The sequence below is a fragment of the Fundulus heteroclitus genome, chromosome 5 (genome assembly GCF_011125445.2).
Source record: "Fundulus heteroclitus isolate FHET01 chromosome 5, MU-UCD_Fhet_4.1, whole genome shotgun sequence".
Classification (NCBI taxonomy): Eukaryota; Metazoa; Chordata; class Actinopteri; order Cyprinodontiformes; family Fundulidae; genus Fundulus; species Fundulus heteroclitus.
In genome coordinates, this window is record NC_046365.1 from 27,405,082 (window position 1) to 27,425,831 (window position 20,750).

General features: G+C 39.6%; 1 protein-coding gene and 1 long non-coding RNA gene across 2 annotated transcripts in view; one reads left to right on the forward strand and one right to left on the reverse strand.

Annotated features, from left to right (window-relative positions):
- Window positions 1–20,750, forward strand: part of rbm20 (RNA binding motif protein 20) — a 65,417-nt gene that overhangs the window by 4,363 nt on the left and 40,304 nt on the right. The gene's annotated exons all lie outside the window — the stretch shown is intronic.
- Window positions 7,550–19,902, reverse strand: LOC118563191. The gene is made up of 4 exons (XR_004931091.1): window positions 19,489–19,902; window positions 19,281–19,385; window positions 18,501–18,604; window positions 7,550–7,762 (listed from the first exon to the last, which is right to left on the reverse strand). It is a non-coding gene; the product is annotated as an uncharacterized LOC118563191 (long non-coding RNA).

A 20,750-nucleotide genomic window follows, 5' to 3' on the forward strand; every position in this document is an offset into this window, starting at 1 on the left:
GCTTTCTGGGTTTGTTACCTGGACCACATGAGGTGGAAGGAGACTGGACTCAGAGCTGAGCTTTTGGGTCGGCGGGACTCTTTTACCGTTTACAAGCAGCCTCCGTATTAGTGTGGCGGGTTTCATCTTGGGCTTGTTTTGGGCTTGTCTGATTGCTGGTTTCTTGTTACTCTCACAAGAAGCGGCAGGACTGGCTTCCATCACACACTCACACCGTTTTGTTGTTGTTGTTTTTTTTAAGATGCCACTCTCTGGGCACAGTGGAATAGAATATTCTTCTCAAATGCTTCCACTTCCACGTAAAAGTTGATATTTAAAAGTCATTTATGCTGATCTAAAACAGCTATCCCCTGAAACATGGAGCGCTGCACATGGTCGTCATGTGCCATGTTTGTGCATGCAGCACATTTTGTCTGAAGACATGCGACAGACTGAGTGGCAGACTTTGGTTAGCAGTTAGCGGCTAGCGTTAGCTTCCTCTAATTTCCTTATTCATCATCGGTTTAATGGTAGTGAAGCTAATATTTTTGTTTGCGGAATAAAAAGTCACCACTGGTGCTGCAGGGGGGACTAATGTACTTTGGAAAATATATGGTCTTTTGAAGAAATGTGAAATATGAAGACATTTGCCAGGAAGTTAAAGGAGGGGCAGAAATTAGTCTTTCAAAGAGACAAAAAAACCAAACAAAAAAAAAACAGGCATGCAGTCAAATTAGTTGTTAAAAGTTCTTCAAAGACAAAAAGTCATAAACCATTGAGCTTACTACCACAAAAAATCTGTTGGACATGGAACGTTTAGTTTAATTTCCTTTCAGATTGGTAAAGGAAATTTATCTTTATTTTTTGCATAATTTTAATCAGGGGTCCACATCCAGCCACCACAACACCACTAACACCTCTTTAAATGCTTGTTTGTGCCTCATTTATCACAACTGCTTTTTAATTCCTGCTGCCTTGGCAAAGAGTTTCAGACAGAACATGTTTTGCTTTAGTTACACATGGAGTGTTTTAGAGGTTGACAGGTGTAAATGTGATGTGAAGATTTGGTAATTTCTAAGACTTATTTTATTAGACTGTGGCAGTGGGATCTGGTGTAATTACCGTGTTTCCGTAAACCCTCAGCAAAGTCAGGATGGAGGGGCCGAGCCTAATTGGTTGTGTTTATGTACAACCATGGAAAATTGTTCATTATTTTTATTAGGATGTATGTGCAAATATTTACAATGTGCCAAAAACAATTTAACACCCAAGACAGAATCATTTGGTATATCTGATAAAACCAGTGGCATCAAATCTGGAGTTTTAACGTGAACTTAGTAACGGTAAAGATTTTTTATTATTTCAGGCATGAAATTTAGAAACTGTCAGAGCAAGTTCTAAAACTGACTAAATTACTACAGGCAGCCAGATCCAGGTAAAACGCGGATTAAATCTGATTAAATTAACTAATAGTGGCTAACATGCATTCTCCATTATGGCATTTAATAAACAGATATTAAGAGGAAATGACAGAAAGGTAAGATCTGAATTAAAACGAAACACAACTTCAATGTAGTTGTAATCTGTTGCTGCAACCTTTGTTTTCTTTTTCTTTTTTTTTAATATACAAAACAGTTTTCTATGATTTATTTTAGAGTAAATTCTTTTCCCCAAAGCAGCAATGGCATAAAGATCATTCAAACACATTAAGTCCCTGCAGATAAAGGATGAATTTAAATGACTTATTATTAAAACCGCCCATTTTCCAGCAGCAACTTAGTTCAATTAATTCATAAACAACAGTGTTAGGCATTTATTTATTTATGTTGCTGCTGGAAAAGGGGTGGGTTTAATAATAATTTTATACTTGTACCCACGCCTTTGTGTGTGTATTCTTATACTTTACTATTATTCTTCTGTTTGTTTTTATTATTTTTATATTTTTTTCTTGTCTTTATTTATACATTTGTTTTCTTTTACTATGCGACATTCAATAAACCACACTCAATTATACAATAGAAATATCCTTTGTTTGAAATTTTTGTGTAGCAACTGCAAACTGAAATGCAAATAGGAGCAAAATAATAAAAAAAAATCTAAGTAAAAAATGTAAAAACAAAAAATGACAATAATAATTAATGACACAAAAGCCAATTATACTACATAAGACCAAAATGAATGTGCAGTTATTCAAAATGACCCACTTAGATTAAAAGAAATGTGGGGTAATTATAAAATAATTTAAAACACGTGCATGTGTATTTGTGTATAAAAGTCAACAAACAATACAAGAAATAAAAAATATGTGTAAAATAAGAGCGGGACAGTTTCAGTGAACAAGAAGGGATAATAGATTGGTCTAAACCTGTACATACCATCATTTATCCCTATGGTTGCTCAAATGAATCACAATTTTACCGCACAGTCATCTGTTATCTTAAAGTCATCCCTTTCCCCTTGCCACCACCTTAAGCATGTGTTCATTGCTGTGTTGACATATGGCAACAACTGTGGGTAATCCCAAAGTTAAACGGCTGACAGTTGCATGGCGCGGGCCGGGGCCCTCTGTGGCCTGGCACTAAGTGTGGCCCGGTCGGGGTCCACTTTCCGTCGGGTGGAGGTGAAATGCTGGAGGCCGGAAGGGAATCTGCAGCAGCAGCCAGAGACAACAGCTCGATGGGCTGATGAAATTCTTCAATCTGGACTGAAACAAAGAAAACACTGACCACAGCCTTATGGGGCGTCTGTGACCAAAGGCTTAAAATTTTAATACATATTACAAAACTTTGAAATATGTATTTTTTCCTCTTATTGGATGTAATAATCATCTCATAGATTCTTTGATTTGGGATTGGTTGCATGATTTGTTGTAAAATATCTTATTTTGTGTTTTTTACTTAAGGTTCAACACCATAAGCTCATTAATTAAACAATTATTAGCTTGTTTAATAATGGTGAACATATTATCCGTCACTGCACAGCTTTAAATTAAGTATGAATATTAGGACCACCAGGAGGAAAAACCACCGTGGACTTTTTTATTTTAGATGTGTTTTTTTTTGCCTTTCCACAATAGAATAAGGTAGAAAAATGAAAGTTAAAGTTGAAACTTCATTTTAAATATGAAGCTAAAATAGTGAAGAAGAAAAAGTATTACTTCGGTTTTGTGAATGATGTTAAACAGATTGTTAATAAATAACTGAATTTTTTCATAAGCTGCTTTGGTCTGCATTGGGACAGACTACATGCTGACTAAAAGTGTGCGCTAACAGGATGCTTTTACTCTAAAAGAGACAGAATTTACTCTGTTGTTAAAATCTACTCCAAAATATAAAACTGCCATTTCATTCACACAAGGCACACAAGGCATGGCTGTGTCAGCTCCATTAAACCAAAGCAACCCGTCTTGCTTTGGTTTAATTGCTGCAATTCAACCACAATATTGTAATATTTGTTTTAAATTGCTTTTATTGTTTCTTTTAAGTGTTCGTATGCATTATGTTTTTATTTTAATTTTGTAATGGATGTGTTTTAGTTTGTAACTATGTACAGCACTTTGTTTCTGCCACTGGCTGTTTTTAAACGCTTTATAAATAATGTTATGGTATAGTACGGTATGGTAAATCTGTTGATTTGCTTTTTAACAAAGTAGACGTATAGGTAGCAACTGATAGCTCTTTATTCTCATTTAGACTTTATTCCTAAAACGGAATAATAATAATAAAAATATACTTATCTCCCAGTTTTTTTTCTCCATCATCACATTGTACCAATAAAATAGTACAAGCACACATTTTATGATATTTATAAACACATTTAAACTCCTTGGCTGAGCTACCTTTTAATGTTTCATATTCTGGGAGCTGATCCAAGAGTTTGTCTGAGTGAAGCATCTCTTCCAGGGATTTACTGTCCTTGGTGGAAACTGGGCAGAGATTAGCAAGGTTAAACTCCTTTACGCTCCCACATCGACACAAAGACACAGTAATGACAGAAGGGGGGGCCTTCAGAAGTCTTCATCTGTGTATATTTACCAACGAGATTTTCGCCTAACTTTGACAGGCTCTACAGGGATACAGCGTTTAATCCTGAAATTGTCACAGTTTCAGGGATCGCTTACAGGGCCTCTATTAATGACGCTGTGATGTGACTCGGCTGGCATGAAGGTCCTCTCATATGAAGCTGGCTCGATGTACTTATGTAACGAGTGAACATGTTTGGTGTAAATTAATCAGAGTTTGCTGAAGTTGTCAGATCTGAAGCATCGACGAGTGTATTTTAGTTGCAATTCTAGTGTCTGCAGTTTCAGCACCACAGAACCAGACCGTTTGCAGTATTATTAAAAGCAATACTTACATTATTAACACTATCAGAGTAGAAGATAATCAGCTATTTTGTAGTGAGCTACAGTTAATTAGTAGAAACGGCATGTCCTGATCTCATACCACAATAAAGTTAAAGTCAATGCTATAAAAGCCCTAGAAAAATGCAGAACATTAAAAGGCTATATTTCAGCGTTTAGTTTGTTCATCATTCACATTCATGATGTTGCACCAACCACTACTTGCCTCAACAGAGGTTTAGCTACCATCACGTTCTGTTCATGTATTGCAATGGTTTCTGTCTTGAGACTTTTACTTGACACAAGCTGCTGGTCTTCAAATACTTTATATCTTACACCTGCTTACTTTTTATTTATAAAACAGGTTATTTGCCATGTTTTTTCATTGTCATTTTGTCTCATTAGGTCAGTTTTAAAGCTGTAGATGGTAATCCTGTTCAGAAACACCTTTTATTATACTGGGTAAAATCGTCCTTCCATCCTGAAAGTAGTAAATCCAGTATGTATCCAGAAAAAGGAGGTTAAAAAAATCAGTTTCTTTGAAAGCTGCAGCCCTGTAAAAACTTTAACCAATCCTTGCCTTTTGGTCCAAATGGCAGGGATTGGTCAGTTTTGTTTCTGCTCTCAACCCCCCCCCCCCCCCCCCCCTCTGTGCCTCAAATTCCAGGAGGATCACCCTATCTATTGGTTGTCCCACATGCCAATCATTCTGACATGCTCATGTAACGCCAGTGAGCCGCTCTTTCCTTGTTAGTTTCTGCTTGCTGGCTGCGCATGCGCACTTCTAGTGTTTATGTATGCGGTTAGCTTAGCAGTTAGCTTACTGGTTAGCTTTGGAGTTAGCCGTTGACTGTAGCTCCGCTGCTCTCACCGTGTACTTTGAACATGGCTGAGAGTCGCAAGAAGCAAACCACTTACAAGTTTAAGTAAAGAAGAGGAAGGTCTCAGTAGAATGAAGTAAGTCCAGAGTGGATTTGGCAGATTTTTTTCATGCGATCCCCCCCGAAGAGCGGAAGAGCAAGGTAAGACGGTCTTGCACATGCGCAGTTATTCAAAAAGGGTAAGGTGACCAGACTTCCCCGATTTCTGGGGACAGTCCTCGTCTTGGAGGCCCTGTCCCCAATTTCACGTGGAAAAAAATTGTACGCAGCAAGAGGTATTTACCCGGTCCTGCCGCTGTCCCGACGCAGTTGAAAAGCTGGGCCGAGCGCGCCTCCATCACCCCTTCAGCGTTGCGGATCGGCCAAAACTAAGAGCGCCCAAGACAACGACACTGCTCTGTCGTCATCGCAGTCGGCACCCTCTGCTCCCATATGCTCCTGACGCTCAAAACGCATTTGGTCTGAACGCAGCATTGCATGAAACAATAGCAAAATAATTGGGCTGCAGCATCCAGATGCACTTTGGGCTCCATGCATCCTCTCGCTCTCCTGCTTGCTTTGTCTACTGATGTTACGTCATTTCATAAAACCTTCAGGGCTGTCTGCGTGACCTTGAACATATTTTGTTCAAGGTTCGGGTAAGTCAACCTTGCCTACAAGAATTCCCGCAGTATTTATGCGCTCACAAACACACGAGAATCCATTTTGTAGCGATGCGGCTTCAGCAGTTTGTGTCCGAACCAAAAACGGTTCGGGCCAAACACGTTGCAGTATTGAGGTTTAAGGCGGGGCATACCGCTGCGACAAAAGCAAGAGCGGTTGAGCCGACAGCTGAACCAGCACAAACATGACATAAGGGCTCATGCATAGCTGCTGCTATCACACCTGTTTGGTCAGAATCCATGATTTCTTCTTTGTGCCTCGACTAGCTTACCTTCTTGTGGTTTCATATGACGGCGTTGCTTCCGTTTTAATTTGATACCGTGATTGGCTGAAACCAACCTTTGGTAGGCGGTCCTCCTTCCCCCAAATGCATTCAAAAGGAGCAGTCCCACATTGATAATGTGCAGAACTAGAACGCTACACATTATCAGTCTGGCTGGCCAGGTTACAGGTAAGTGATAAAAGGGAGAAAGGTTTTGAAACTGTCCATATACCTTTTTTTTGTCTCTTATATTACATGTGGGCTCTTTGCGTGAATGCAGCACAATTAATCTCCACGCTTGACGTCATGAGCCATAAGTGAGTCAGGTACTGTTTTGGGATGGTGTCAGCGTTGCTGCTGCTGCTGCTGAGCTCTGTTCCTTTATTAATGTAAGCATGAGTAGGAGGTCTCCACGTTGAGATCGGCCGTTTCACTGTCATGTGTTTGAGATAAAGACACTAAAGTGGGAGGATTGCAAGTTGACGCCACTCCACATGTAGCAAATAGATATTTTTCCCCCACGTCATGGACTCATAGCTAAAATAATGTTGCTTTCTTTCCAGATTATTGGAATAACCTTTTCATCAATCCCTGTTAATTCTTGCTTTATAAGCCTTGTTATAGCTCTTACAGTTAGCGTTTAAATGTCACTGTTGGTCTTTAATTTGAATAGAAAGGTTAAAGCTCCTTTGAAAACCGCGTGATGCGGAAACTGTATTACTGATTTATTAAGAGACACGTTCACCATTGTGTGTCAGCTTGCGTGTGCATTTTAACAAGGACATGCGTCACACATACAGATCGATATGTGACGTATGTGAGCGATGAATTTGCAGTATGTACTGAATGCATGTCGCCCCAAAGGTGTGACAGTAGGAGCGTATGGGTTTCCAGATAACACATTCCCCCCCCCCCCCCCCCCCCCCCCCCGTTTTAAGTCCCACTCGGCTTCCCTTGGTGAAGCAGGCTCCAACAGCTGAGCCTCGGGGGGGAGAATGGAGCACGTGTCCTAACACCAAAGGCATCTTCCTTTCACCCATATGTTGGAAAAATGAAAAGTGAATGGAGGACCACAGGAAGTCAAACTTGCAGTGCTTCCATCAGAAGAACGTTAAACTCACTGGTAAAAGAGCCGCACTTTCAGGCACCTCCCTTTGTAGAATAACAATGATGATGGTTCCTTTTTTTCTCTGCATGTATTTTTAGAAATAACTTATCATCTTTCTCCTGATAAAGGGATGCTCGGCTGTATGTGAAGCGGTCACAAGGCTTGTCATTAACTTAGATAATTTCTTGACCCACATAGAGAAGAACCAACCAGGACAAGGAAAACAGTTTTAAAAGGTTTATTGAGGAAACCACGATCGTTCTCTGTAGGGAGGATAGCGAATCAGCTCCAGAATGACTTACTGAATGCAACGTTTGGACAAAAGGATGATCTTTAACTTACTGTGTCAGAAGGATGGAGGTGTGGTTTGGAGGTGAGATTCTGCGAGCTATCCGGAGGGATTTGTGCTCTTGAGTGGCTGGTGAGTGGGAGGGCAGGCAGGCAGACGACTGTGGAACCGGGGAGTTTTCCAGAAGGTTTTTGTAGAAAAGGAATAGTTGCTGAAGGAACGACCAAGATCTTTGGTTCTGAAGAACAGTGAACATAAAAACATTAGAAAGCTCGAAAGGATTTAAAAAAGGTTAGTTCTTGGCTTGACCTCTAACCAGCATAGTTGATGATCAACTATGCTGAGTGACTGTCTGTCAGCATTTTGTTTCCTGAAATACTCTCAGAGATTAGATTAGATTAGATGAATCCAGGTGTGACGGCAACGCTCTGCCCAGACCACGACCCCTGTTGGAAGATCTGCACATCAGGCCCTGTCCACACGACGGCGTACACGGTACATTTTAATAAACAGTTAAGGAAAAATGTGCATCCACACAAAAGGACGCCGTCACTGAAGAGGCAGCAGTAGGCATGCCGCGACCACTGGTGGCACCGTGACGCTGCCACAGAAAACAGGCAAAAAACATTAAACATGTGCAGACGTCTCACGTAAGCAGTTTATATTTTCAAACATCCAAAACAGAAAAATAAAAAGCTGCGGTTGTTCAGCAATAGAACTATGACAGGTGATTCTGTCACAGCTATTAGGCATTATAACTTCAGTAAAGTCACTTCCTGCTTTATGGAGCTAGAAACTTTAGCAAATATGTTGCTGAATATTTGACATATGATGTAACTGTACCACAGTGAGATGAAGGCTATTAGTCCTTTTCAATTTGGCCCTTTCCCCTGAAAAAAACAAAACAAAACACCCGTTACAAACAAACAAAAAAAGCCAATAGAACTACTTTATATTAAAAAGAAGCATTTAACAGATTTTGCAGACAGAGACTCCGGTGTTTACTGGATTAATGGTAGAGTAGGGGAGAGAAAAGAAGAGAATCCCCTGGTAATAATTACAATCTGATGTTCTGCAGCCAAAAGTCTGGATTATTTCACAGCAGTTGATCTCCAAAGCAGAATTAAAGTCCTGTTTGCAAAAAATTCCTGTTCTATAGATTAAAAGTAACAGAAATATAAGGTGTCAAGGGGTTTAAACTTGGAGATGAAACAAAATTTTGGAAATTTCCCACCAGTTAGGAAGGTTTCACATCCCACTTTGATTTAGCCATGGTTCATGCTGTGGACTGCTAGGGGTAAAAGAAATGGCCCAGAAAACCGCTTTGGCTGCTGGGAAAAGTGTCTACATTCTCTTTGCTTTACAGAGCATGATCGTCCTTTTGAAAAACAGACCATTTGTTGTTTCTAACCTGTCAGCCACCTTTTTATGGTCCTCTCTTATTTCAATCTAAAAAACTCACAAAGAGAGGAAAGGCAATTAGAAGAATTTATTGATACAATAATTTAAACTTTGGCGCTCAGACCTCGGCAGGAAACATAAACGCTGATTTATACTTTAATGTAGACAAGCAGATGTTTGAGAATAGGAATGTTTCCCCCCAGGCCTGAAACTGGTGGTGGAGTTTAGTTAGATGAATTTGGTTAATCCATAGAGGCTGGTTTGCAAGGTAATTGCTTGAGTTAAATGTCAACCTTGGTTAAACAAAGTTTCCATAAACTGACCATGATGAGCAAGCATGAAGCGACTGTGGAGAGGAAAAACTCCCCTTTGGGAAGAAACCTCTGGCAGAACCAGGCTCAACATGGCGGTCTTCTGCCGGACCGTTTTAAGAGTGACAGGGAACTTCATGAGAGTCCAGGAGGAACTACACTCTGGAAAGGGCAAGGTTGAAGGAGCATCGAGGAAAAGTCAGATGGAGCTCGCTACGATGGTGGAGAAGGGGATGGAGGTGGGTTGAAATGGCCGTCTGAGTCGAAATCCGACACTGGTGCGACGGTTCTTGCGCTTGCTGAAAAGCAGGCAGAGAGATGATCTGAAGTTGCTTTTAAGGTGAATACTGGATGATGATTGGGCTAAGAGGAGGTGTGGCACGAAGCGGATTGGCTGCATCGGAGGCGGACCGGCCTCCGATTGGATGGAAGTAAGCAAGAGTTTCTTCAGTTGAATTTCCGCCTTTAGCTCCATTTTCTAAATGATTTCCACTGCAACACCTGTGGATATATTCAAAAGTGAATTAAAGAGTAACTCACCCCCAAATAAACTTTTTTTTTGCTAACAAACTGCTAACATAGTTGTCTTATAATGCTATGCTATAATACTATTTTTAACAAATTGCTGCATATTTGTTGAAATCCTGCTTTTGTGTCTAAAACCGTTAGCATGGCACCCCCCCTAAGGTTCAACTGGTGTCTTGGATTTAACTTTGAATCAGAATCATTCATAACTGAATGTACTTTTAAACTATTGGTTCAAAGGTTTTTGTGAGGTCACCAGGAAAAAGTGACGTCAGTAGCGCTGTTACGTAAAACTTTTCTGTTACGTAAAACAGCAAATATTAGAAAACGAAGTGAATATTACAACGTGTGAGATATTGTCAGCTCTTAACCGAACTGTAATTCTCTTGACCACTTTACTCCACATTTATTTTTTCTACCAAGATTTTCAAAGATCGTCCAAAATTTGCTCTGAAAATCAAGACGTTTTCAAGTGGGGCTCCACCTATTGTGCCATTTTAAACCTCCAATAAGTCATGAAAGTCTTATTTTAAACAAACTTAATTGTTCTTGAGGTGCTAAAGTGAAAAGTACTATTTTTAACTATTTTTACATGGATAAGCAGGGTTGTATGTGCTGCAGCATTCAGACACAGCTGGATGTAAAGTTTTCTTCAATCTCCATCTGAGAGGAGGGGAAACACAAGGTGGAGCGTCAGGTGGATGATGTATAAATTATCAGAGCTGCCACATCTCCAGCGCACCCCCCCCCCCCCCCCATCCCCCTGGGCGCCCCGTGCAGCCCACACCTAATATGGGTCTCCAAACCCGGGGGAGGGGTAGGGGGAGTGGAGGGAAGTTGGGAGCTAGAGCTGATATATAACTTAACAACTCAGCAATTGTAATAGAGTCTGCAGCGGCGGTAATGGATAGCAATGCGTGATATTCAGAGTGCTGCAGCGGGCCTCGATTGTGCGACCAGCCTCTGCCAGCAGCGCAAGCGGCAGCACAGCTGACAGTTTGAGGGCTTATTGACAGCTGAGAGCTGGCGGCTTCACGGCCCGTGTCAAGATAAATGAAGGCTGTGGCTACTGTGAGGAAAGGTGGGCGCATGGTGCCACATTTTCCACTGCTTAAAAGGTGTCCTTTTTTTTACAAACACACTTTATTTTTACTGTAAACATTTACAGTAACAAATATTTTCTATTGACAAATGACTTTATCATTTAGACTGGAAATAAATCAGTGGTATTTAGAGTTACTCAAAACATTTAGAGCTGTAGAAGTATTTTCTCCCTCACAGATTTACACCTTTGATTGTTCAGGTTGAACCCATTTCATTATCATACCAAGATAACCAGAGAAGGTTCAACATGCTGGTTTCACATAATTTGTTTATCTTATCTGGGGAAAAAGTTTTCCCAAAAAAATTTAAATAAAATAATAATACCGCCCCCTAAAGCTTTTTTTAATATATTTAACCATGCAGAGGTTAACTTGATGGTGTGCTTGACTCATGACGCTGCTCCAAAACTCAAAATCTCTTGAGCTGAAGCTCACGAACCGATGCTCATATACTTTCCTTCAGGATTTTTTGAAGGACAGAAGAAGTCACGTTCCCATCAGTGGCAGCGAGTGGTCCAGGACCTGAAGAAGAACCTTCACAATCTCACCACCATGTTTGACTGCAGGTTTTTATTTTCTGATCTACTGTGTTAGTTTTGCGCCAGACTTAACGGGACGCATGGGATCCAAAGACGTTTCACTTTGGTCTCTTCTGGGAAAATATTCTGTGGACAGAAGTATAGGGGTCATCAAAATGTTTTCTTTTTTTTCTTTTTGGCTAATATGAGATGGATCCTTGTGTTCTATATGGTCAACTATCTTTCCCTTGGATCTTATTGTTTCCCAGTCTCTCTTTCTCATTGATAAATTATGTACAGCAACCTTAACCGAGGCCAAGGAGGCCGGCAGTGCTTTAGATGCTGTTCTGGGGTCTGAGGTCCTGTTATGGATGAGTTGTTAAAGCACTCTTGGAGTAAATTTGTTAGGTCGGCCACTCCTTTAAAGGTTACCACTGTCCTGTCATTTCTTCAATGTGGATATTTACCCTCTCTGTGTTACAAATGGCTCTGAGACCTGTTTCTTTTTCAACCTGACATCTACACGCCTATTTTCTCTCTGCTCTTGACTTCCTTTCAGAGCGTCATTTTTATTTAATTTAATTTTTTTATTGATTTTAGTCTACTTTGTGTTGTCGGAGGTTCTACAGGTCTGACAGTGATCAAGTCTTTTGATACCTTCCTTGACTCTTAGGGAAGGGATTTGTAGGCTGCATATTCAATATCCTACAAACACTATGAAGTTGGTGAACATGAAATAAATCAAGAGTCTCTTATTGTCTTATTGAAATCTTTTTTAGCAAGACGCCGGCTCAGGATGCACACAAATAATATAAACAGCTAGACACAACAGACAAAGTGGTTTCACCTCCCCCCATTTTTTTAATATATATATATATAGAGAGAGAGAGATAAAGTCAGCCAGTTGGCACCACAGGCCAAACACATTTCATGAGAAGCTTAAGCGTGCAAAAATAGTTTTTAGGGTCTGCTAAGACTCGCACCGAGTTCCAAAAGTCTGATATCATTCCTTTTTGAACGGTATGAATTACTGTGTTGTAATAAATAATCCCTCAAAGCTTCTTTGATGTTCCATTCATGCCCGCGGTAAATTCTGTGCAGTAATATTAACCCTTCATATACAGAACTGTGCAATCAAGCATTCCTGAGAAATTAGAGCGTGCAAATAGGCATTAACAGCAGTGTTACTGTAACGTGTAACAGACTCAGTCTTCACAGCTTTTTGTGAAGATGCTGTTTTTGTGTCTGTTAGCTTTGGATTTAATGTTCCTGATGGAAGAGGGGCACACAGTGCATTGCCCGGGTGGGTGGGATCACCGGCAATGCGTCTGGCCCTTCTCTGCACTTGTGCTGCATAAACTGAGCCCAAATCCTGCGGACGGCATCCCACAATCCCCTGTGATGTCCTCACCACCCGTGCTAAGTCCTTCCTCTTCTTCACTGTGCAGCTCCCATACCACACAGAGGTGCTAAAATTTATAAGATACTTTCTATGGTAGTTCTGTAAAAACATTTCAGCAGCTTGGTGGAAAGTCCAGTTCGTTCCAGTTTCCTGAGGAAGAAGAGCCGTTGCTGGGCCTTCTGCACCAGTAGGAGGTGTTTACGGACCAGGAGAGGTCAGAGGAGATAACGAAGAAGGGTGAAACACCTGTAACATGGTTGAAACTACAACTGCGCATTAGCCTAAAACTATTTATGAAATTTTGCCTACTTACAGTGAGAGAAGGGAAACCAGGGAAACCATTTCATCCGTCTTTAAGGAAATTTGTGAAGTTAAGATAAGATAAGATAGGCTTTATTGATCTCACAATGGAGAAATTCACTTGCCACATCGGTTCATACAAGAAGGTGCAGAGTAGAAAGGGTGCATTCAGTTATATACAGTGAATCTTCATATATACAATGGATCAAAAAGTATACAAAAAAAATACAAAAAGAAATAGGAATGGGCATATGATGTCTTATTTACATACATAGTGATCTATATGTATATAAACATATATACATACTTATATATATATATATATATATACCTATACGCCTACATACACACGTACCTACACGTATATATGTGTATATACATTTGTGTATACATTTGTACATACATGTATATAGATTAAGTTTTATAGATGAATAAAAACTATGATTCTTTGCTCGACTGCACTGTTGTAACAAGTTGTTGCTGCTTGTAACAAGCGAAATTAAATTGTAATTTATATTATATTATATTATGCATCAAAAACAGTTGAGATTATAGATTTTATTATAGGCAACAGAAATTAAGGGATGTAAAATAACATGACATCATTGGAACGACTGGAGATGAGGGTTTTAACTCAAGTCTCTTGGCTGCAAACCACAACATCTTGGCCTTTCAAACTTGAACTTTGACTGTCAGTAAAGTCTCCCCCCCCCCCCCCCCGGCTGGCGCTAAGTGAGACAAACAGCGATACTCGGCGGCTCACATCTGACGGCTGGATGCACTTTAAGTGCAGCCAGTTTGAATCGATCCATTTGCAGTTTGATGAAATGATTTTTCCTTTTTTTTAATGGAGCATTCAGTATCTCAAAACAACGGACAAAGTCTTTATGGGCACCTGAAAATGTATTTTGAAATATTTATTTTGATCTTGAGTTTTAGTATTCACACAGCCACCTTTGTGGAAAAAGGCTGTTTTCTCTGAATAAAGGTTGTTGGTTTTTTTGTGACTTTTCTTATTTTGCCATCTTAGTAAATCAGCCTTAGTAACAAGTTCAGATCACTTTCAACGCACCACAACTATGACCGGCCCGCTGGCATCAAACTTGCATTCAGGAATAGCGGTCAGTGGGTCTTTTGACATCTAATCTTAACGTGAGAGGACTCCAGCAGATTACGTTGCGAATTGTTGATGTCGGCGCAGATTCTCCTTTCACCAAAATCAAGTAAAAGAAAATGTTGCATTAATTGTGATTAAACCAAAGGAAAAGCAATATTTTCTGCTGACCTCATCCATATTCAAATGCAGGTCTGAGAAAATACATGTACATATGATGAACTTTTAAAGTTTATTTATTCTTTACCTATAAAATAAGATAAAAATAAGTGTTTCATATCACATGATTCTGAAGTGTTTTATTGTGTTAAAGTAGGAATATTTCAGGTGAAAATTAAGCCACCTGGACGTGTTTGTACATGGATGTGTACAAACACTCTAAATGTATTTAATGCATTTAAATAAATGTAGGACGATACAAATTTCCTTGTAGGGAATGCTAATAATAATAATCATTTCTATTCTTTGAATCGTTAAAGTTTCATTCTTTTTCTGTTTGAAGTGCCCTGGGTGTAACTTGTATAGATGAAGCTGAGCTCAAACCTCAATGTTGCTTCGTAGCTGAAGTGCAGCACCAGTAAAATGTCAGCTGTCTGCTGAAAGAGTTTGCTCTGTAAAGATTTCCACTTCACTGTCCTGAAGTGTGGGATGTCCAGCATGAGACGCAGGGTTTCATGGATACTTTGGGTTCAGCAGTGAGTCATGGTGAAGGTGTGTGGGTCTGCGTGGAAACACTGTCTGTCTGCGTGAAGCTCATGCAACAGCCGCTTTATAAAACTGGGTCAGGTTATGCATCATAACTGCGCTGATGTAACAAGTCTACCTGTAATTTTATTCTTTTATAACAACGTGGTGGGCCTCTTGTCTAAACAGATTCACGGTTTGTTTGTTTGTAGGTGGATGTATGATTTTGGTTGCAACCAAATGAGTGACTAACAGCAAAAATCCTCTGTATTCATCACACTTTCTATGGTAGTGTGAATTTAATGCATTACATTTCTGCCAAAATACTCTGTAGTTTTTAAAAAATAAAGGCAACAGAAAAGGCTAGTTTTAGCAGTTTTTACACAATTGCTGCCTTTAATTTCCCCAACAGAAAGCATCGTCGCTGTGGACAGGATTTTCCTGTCCACATTTTCGTTTATTTTTATTTTGCAGAAATGGGAGTTTCTTTAAGTCTATTTTTTTTCCAATAAACTTTGAAAGTCCTTGATTGGTTAAATTCTTCAGAAGTATAGTGTGTGTTTTTTTTCTGTTTGTAAGTTGGATGCTTTCCGTTGCTCCAAAAGGATAAAAATGAAATTTAAACTCAATCTTTCATTTGAGCAATTATTATAATAAATATTCATGAAGCTAAGCACACAGAATGTTAACACTGGCACAGTTTGTGATGCTGCATAGATAACAGGCAGAAAACATCCCGTTAATACTTCTGATGTGACTTTCTCAGGATCACAGATCAATAAAGGTACTTCAATTAAGACAATACATTGATTTATTTGCAAGATTTCATGTTTTCATCTCTAGAAAGCTATCAAAGGTCACAAGATGACCATTTGGAGATAAAAATGTCTCTTGAATCACACCTAGTCATACACATAAGGACAGTAACATAATGATCAGTGGAGAACGATCTAATGATTTGAATGACTCTCTTTCCTAAATAGAAAAAAAAATCTAGATTTCTAGCTCTATAACTATATATTAGCTCATTATACTGAGAGACGAAACTTTAACATGAGATATTATCAATAAAATATAGAAGTCATCACACTGTTGTGCATGGCAATGGTACAGTGTAGATGACACTCCAGCATCCCCTTTCTATGAATCTGGTTCTGTAGCAATTACTTATAATCAGGCTACTGTGGATTTTTTTTAAATGATTTTTTTTGGATAGATTTTTTATTCCTAAAAAAAATCCTGCGCCATTAGCTTTACAGCTTGCATGCACCATGTATACGGCAAACGCGTGCCACTTCTGCAAGCATTTATTTAAAATGCAACTCAGTGGGAGCAACAAAAGGATCGCTATGCAGACACTCTGTCTAAACAGATGAAGGTAAACTCATCTCAGTTTGTAGTATGCTTTAAATGGATCAAGGTGGATGGGACTCAGACGTATGGTTCTTACTAAATTATTTTACTCATAATGATTTGGCCTTTAGGGGGCAACCACAGACTGTGTTTAGAGGGGCCAAATTGTCAGCACAAGACGGTCAGCCAATCGTTATGTAAAGAAAATGACAAAAAAATTAACAAAACGAGACGGTGGCATTGCAACAACGTAATCCGTGAAATGTACAGAGCGTAGATTTCACACCCTTCATCCCAATATACGGGCACTATACAGAACGCGCAGTGCATTGTAAGCTCAACATATACTTCATGGTCCTGACAGGACTTGCAAGACATTTCTTTATGTTTCTTCATGTTTAAATCAATGCAATAAACAATTGCAGATATTCCAGCAAGTCCGGAAACAGCGCGACAACAGCGTAAACCCGTCCCCAGTGAACTTCCACAGCACATAAGATAACTTTAAGTTGTAATTTCCTGTGCTACCTCATGGCAGAAATAATAATGCGGTGACCCGCTATTCCTGGCTTCTGCTATCAGACACTCTAGCAACGCTATCATCAGGCGTCAGGCATGGATGATGAAGAGATGTCCATGTGGGCGGAAGAGCAAAACAAGGCAATGGTTGGTGAATCATGCAAAGTGACAGTATTATGCAGCTACAGATGCACAAAGAGGAGCGATTTCCAGAGCCAGGCAGACATGTCTGATAGGTTAAGGAAGAGATTAGGAATCAGGCACGCTAATGGCACACCTAAAATATCCGGTGTGTTGACGGAGGAGGACCTGGAGGGTTTCTGTTAGTCATCACCAGGTTCAAATCCATTCCAAAGGGTTTCCTGTCAAATCAACTCCCAGCTAATTGATTGCGCCGCAGGGAGACGAGGCGAGACGTGACAAGTCACTTCCCTATTCTGGTAATGCACACCAAATTTTAATTGCGTGCTTTGGGTCTCTGGATTTCATAAACGGCTTCAGATCTGACTTCCGGCATGACAAACACAAAGTTTAACACGCTGCGAATAATAAAATTCCAGGCGTGTTTTAATATGCGGGTCTGTTAGGGCTCATGGACAGCTGTCAGTGACTCCCCGGTGTGAAGGAACCTTCCCGGCTCTCTGCAGAAAGGAGAAACCAGCTTCACCTCTGAGGGCAGCAAGCTGTGGAGAAAACTTTACTGTTTCTAACAGCCTCTGTTTTCCTGAGCATAAAAGTTGATATTCAATCAATAAGCCATCAATCGACATGTCCGAGTTTGAATTGTATCACATCGGCTTGAAGGAAACCCACTAAAAAGGATTTAAGGATATAACTTGTAAAATCCCACTTTTGTAAGTAAAAAAACACAAGAGAGTATGTTAATCCGTGTTTTATAGCGTACATTTTCGGCATGTGTATCATTTCAGCGGCTATGCGCCAAGAGATTCCCCTGACAGTCGTCACACAGGGCATATCCAACCCATTCTGTTCACTGGCTTTCAAGGAGATTTCTCCTTCTCCCTCTGCCGTTTCCTTTTTCATCCACTGAGCATTTGAGAGCAGCCACAGAGCAGCTGTTGGAAATGTTGTGAAGTTCCCTCGCCCTTGGTGTTTGGGCTCATTTAAAATAATTGTTATTTGAGCGGCCCCTTCGATGCCAGCCGCTCTCTGGGACGAGACATGTTGAGCCATATGGCCCCGCCGCACCTCTGCTTTTCACTTTTGTTCCCGGTCCAACGTGTGCGGATGAGCGCGCGGCTCACTGTGTCGTCCTTAATGTGTTTCCCAGGTGCGGCCTCATCCCCGAACAGGCCTGAAACCTGTAGCTCTGTGTGCCCAGCGGCGTGTCTGGTCACCAACATCTGAGACAATCATGCGAAGCAACTTTAATCATGGAGAAAATATAATTTTGGAGGAAATTCAATTTATCCGACATTTTGCCTTTACTGAATTTCTGTGCAAAAGGGAAAAGAATATTGCATGTGTGTATAGAACCATTGCAGAACGAAGCCCCATTGTCTCAAGCCCCAAGCTGCGAATGGTTATAAATGCTTTTGTTTCATAAGGATTGGATTATTACTGTGTTCCACACACATTTCTTAGCAAAACCTCCCTAAAACGGTTTAAAATTCTGCTGCCAAGTTTCTGAGAAAATCCTCCAAGTTTACATCTGACTCCGCTCTTGATGCACGTACACTGGCAACCGGTTTATTGTGGAGTGAAATTAAAGATTATTTTACTCACTTAAAGAGCTCTCCATGGACAGACAGCATATCAGAGGGCTTGTGCACCCACATGTCAGGTCCCTGAGGTCCTGTTAACAGGACCTGATGGTTCCCCACAGTAGGCTGAAAATAAAAAGGAAACAGAGCGTTCTGTTCAGTGGACCCAGGAGTCTAAAATGCTCAGTGGCCTCTGGTCTTATGTATATATATATATATATATATATATATATATATATATATATATATATATATATATATATATATATATATATATATATCCTTTTAAATCTGCTTTTTAAAGTCAATTTATCTGTTTTGTTTTGTGCATTATTGGCTTTAATAAAGCACTTTGTGATGTTTTATCTTGAAAGGTGCTATACATATATCTAAATATAAATTATTACTTACTTGCTCACTCACTTGTTGAAAAATAAATGAATCTTTTAATGCAGCAACATGATCTTACACTAGATAGAATATTGAAAATATCTGATTTCATTTGAGTATATTTATGTAGTGAGGGGGAATAGAAACATAAAAATGACAAAAGGCAATATTGTATTTATAAAAACAAAAACAAAAAAGAATTGTCACAACTGTATAAATTACACACTTTTTCTTTTATTTGAATTTAATTTCTTTGCTGCTTTTCAAAATGGGAAAGAGAGTTAATGTGTTTTCCTAAGCAAAGCAGAAAACAGTCTTTAAATGTATACGTTAGACAAAAGCTAACCATATTTTACTTTATAATAATAATAATAATAGTAATAATAATAATAATAATTGTAATAAATTATACCTTTCTGTATGTTTCCGCAGGCCTTTTGATGGTCCTAAGCCACTATGTTCACTATAATGATCCTCCAACAGTGAAACAAACTGTCTGTGATTCGGTGCTCTTGCTCTGATGAAATTAATCATTTTAGTTACGTCAACAACATAGCAATTTTTTTAGCACTTACTTGCACATCACCTGATAAATGATACGATGCAAAGATATCAATTACCATTCAGGGATTATTCCAGAGACTTTATCTTGCACAGTTCAGATCTGGACAGCCGTCGGTTGTAACTCCAACCATTTTGTGCCATTTTTGTCCCAGGCAGCGTCTCCATGGACGTAGTTACCTGTGTGAACACGTCCCTCCCCATTAGTGGTGCCTTTCATTGACCTCATAGCTGCCAGCTCCTCCATCATTTCAAAGTGTTTCTTTAAAGCCAGTAAATCTTCTGATGTCCGCTCCACATCCGTCAAATTATTTTACTTCTCTCTGTGTTTTATGATGCCGATTCAAATTGTAGTCCTTAAAGACCGCTTTTTGTTCTCCGTGCACTTAGCACGCAACTTTACGCCTGCTTTTAAAAGCTGTATCATTGCATTTCATGGACCCACCACAAAGTGATAAGATTCACACTTTGACTACAAGCCGCTCAAAGGTAATCAGCGGGCCGGATGTGTCCAGATGTGGCCAGATGTGGCCAGCGGGCCGTGAAATGCGCGGGTCCGAGCAACAGGTGAGTCTAATCCACATCTGTCCCAGACAGACGCACTGAGGTCATTTTAGTAACATCTGTCCACAACATCTGAAAGTCAGTTTTTACTGTGCCAACAAAGTCGCTCAAACTTCAAAGTTTCTGAAACCTCCGCAGAGACAGAAAGCAAACTGAACTGTAACATTCCAATTTTCTTTTGACACAGCTTTGCCGCTTATTTGACATTTTCAAAGAGACTCCTTTGTAGAAAACCAACCGAGTCTGTGATTAAAAACTATCTTCAAACAACCTTCAATTATCATACTTAAAATTATTTTAAAAAATGGTTTGACTCCAGACATCAATATTTATTTAACTTTTTGACATTTGTGATAAAATCCCACGTTTAAACGATTACACCGTTTATTTTTACTCCGATATAGTTATCGTCATGTCAGTGCTGACGTTGGTTCGACTGAGAACGACTTAATATGTGCCTCCTAATCTTCTTTTAGTCACAGTAAACATTATTTGGCCATTTGTGGGGGACTCAAAGTGTGTAACACAAACACACTTTCATTTTTGTTAGCGCTTTCACAGTGATATCCCTTTTTTTCCTGCATACATAGGGTGACGCTGTTGATTGTGTCCTAGAGCAGGTTTATGAAAACAGCATTTTTTAGTAAAAGAATTAAACAGCATCACATATTATTATCTTTTTATTCTTTTTACCAGTTTTATCAAGGTTTATGGTTTATACATAAGGTTTCATCAAGCCAATTGTTTCAATCTCTTC